This window comes from Procambarus clarkii, unplaced genomic scaffold (assembly GCF_040958095.1).
Source record: "Procambarus clarkii isolate CNS0578487 unplaced genomic scaffold, FALCON_Pclarkii_2.0 HiC_scaffold_110, whole genome shotgun sequence".
Lineage (NCBI taxonomy): Eukaryota > Metazoa > Arthropoda > Malacostraca > Decapoda > Cambaridae > Procambarus > Procambarus clarkii.
In genome coordinates, this window is record NW_027189143.1 from 118,130 (window position 1) to 120,622 (window position 2,493).

Below are 2,493 nucleotides of genomic sequence, written 5' to 3' on the forward strand. Positions count from 1 at the left end.
CCGAAGGAGGGTAAGGGCCTTAGAGCACTCAACACGGAGGTAAGAGATATGGGGAGACCAAGACAAACGAGTGTCAAGGAATAACCCCAAAAGCTTCGCGGAATCTTTGTTTTCAAGGGGATGACCATAAAGTGACAAAGAGGGACGAAGAACAACCCGTTTCCGCGTAAAAGTCATGGCACAAGTCTTAGAAGTAGAGAACTTGAAGCCATGACCTGTGGCCCAAGACGACACGGCATCAATTGCAAGTTGAAGCCGGCGTTGAAGGAGAGGCGAATCATCACCCTGACAACAAAGGGTAAGATCATCGACATAGAGAGCGGAGAAGACACCAGAAGGAAGAGAGGAAAGAAGACCATTGAGGGCAACCAGAAAAAGAGTAGTGCTCAGAACACTACCCTGGGGCACACCTTCGTATTGCTGAAAAGAGGGAGAGAGAGCGGTACCAAGGCGCACCCGAAAGGAACGACGAGAGAGGAAGCTGCGGAGAAAGAGAGGGAGATGACCACGAAGGCCAAAAGAATGAAGTTGAGATAGGATATGATAACGCCAAGTGGTGTCGTAAGCCTTTTCTAGGTCAAAAAGGACGGCAACAACGGAGGTCTTCGCAGCAAAAGCAGTACGAATAGACCTCCAAGTTCACCAGGACATCTGTCGTGCTGCGGCACTTGCGGAAACCAAATTGAGAAGGGGAGAGGAGGTGATGGTGTTCCAGGAACCACATCAGACGAACGTTAACCATACGTTCAAAGAGTTTGCAGACACAACTTGTGAGAGCAATAGGGCGAAAGTCCTTAGGGGAAGTACCCAGAGACCCCGGTTTGCGAACAGGGAGGACAACGGCATCGAGCCAGTCCTCAGGGACTGACGACGACTCCCAGATCCGATTATACAGACTCAGTAAATACTGAGACGTGCTCGGAGGGAGATGGCGAAGCATCTCATAATGAATACCATCGGAGCCCGCCGCCGTAGAACCGCAGAGGGCCAGGGCAGAACGAAGTTCAGAGAGAGAGAAGGGATCATTATAGGGAAGCTGAAGATGAGTGCAGAAATCTAAAGGACGAGACTCAAGGACAGGTTTACGAAGAAGGAAAGATTGGGGAAGATGAAGACCAGAGCTAACAGAAGAAAAGTGGGAACCCAGTTCGGAAGCGACCTGCAACGGGTCCGCCACAAGAGTATCATGGAGGTGAAGGACCGGTGAAACATCGGGAACGAACTTACCCGCTATCTTGCGGATACGCTTCCAGATCTGGGATCGAGGGGTCTCGGACGTAATTGTTGAGACATAAGATGCCCAACATTCACGTTTAGCCGTACGGATGGCCCTACGGGCCACCGCACTCGCTTTCCGAAAGAAAAGAAAAGAATCGGTCGTCTGCCTACGGCGGTGCCTCTTCCAGGCTGCACGCTTACAGCGGACAGCCCGAGCACAGTCCGCATTCCACCAGGGAACGCACTTCCGTGGACCCCGAGAGGAAGAGCGAGGAATAGAGCGGAGGGCAGCGTTGAAGACAGTGTCATGAAAAAGGAGGAGAGCGCGAGAGAGAGGCAGAAGGGTGAGGTCAGGGAGAGCAGCACTGAGGGTAAATAGGGTCCAGTCTGCCTTAGCAAACTGCCACCTAGGGAAAGAGAGGGAAGGGCGAAAAGAGAAAAAGGAAACAAGGATGGGGAAATGATCACTTCCATGGAGGTCATCAAGAACCTGCCACGTGAAATCTAAGTAAAGAGAAGAAGAGCAGAGAGAAAGATCAAGACAAGAAAGGGTGCGAGTCCGAGAGTCCAAATGAGTGGGCTCACCAGAATTCAGAAGAGACAGGGAAGAAGAGAGGAGAAACGGCTCAAGGAGGCGACCCCGGGTATTCGTCAGAACGTCACCCCAAAGAGAATGACGACAATTGAAGTCACCCAGCAGGAGCACAGGCTCCGGCAAGGAGTCCAGGAGGTGTTTCAAATCAGGAAGAGAGAGCGGGACACTCGGGGGGAGATAAATGGAACAAACTGTGTACCATTTCCCCACAAAGATACGAGCAGCAGAACAATGGAGAGGCGAAGGAAAAAGTAAAGGAACAAAGGGAACATCAGCCCGAATCAAAAGAGCAGAAGAATTAGAAGCCCCAGCAATGGCTGGGGGGGGGGGGGGAGAGAAAGGAATAGCCACGAAAACGACCAGGACGAGCACCAAGCGTTGGCTCCTGGAGACAGACACAAAGGGGCGAAAACCGCGAAATCAGAAGTTGGAGTTCGAGGAAATTGGCGTAATAACCTCGAACGTTCCATTGAAGAATGGACAACGACGAGAAGAGAAAGGACAAAAACAGAGAACAAGGAAGAAACAAAGGCGAAAGAGCAACAGAGCACGTTAAAGAATATCAGGGTCGGGATCAGGGTCAGCAAAGTCAGGGTTAGGGGGCATGGGTAAACTGAGCAAAGACGGAGGGAAGGAAACGGGAGAACAGAGCAGAGGTGGGCGGGCAGGGTCTGGAGGAG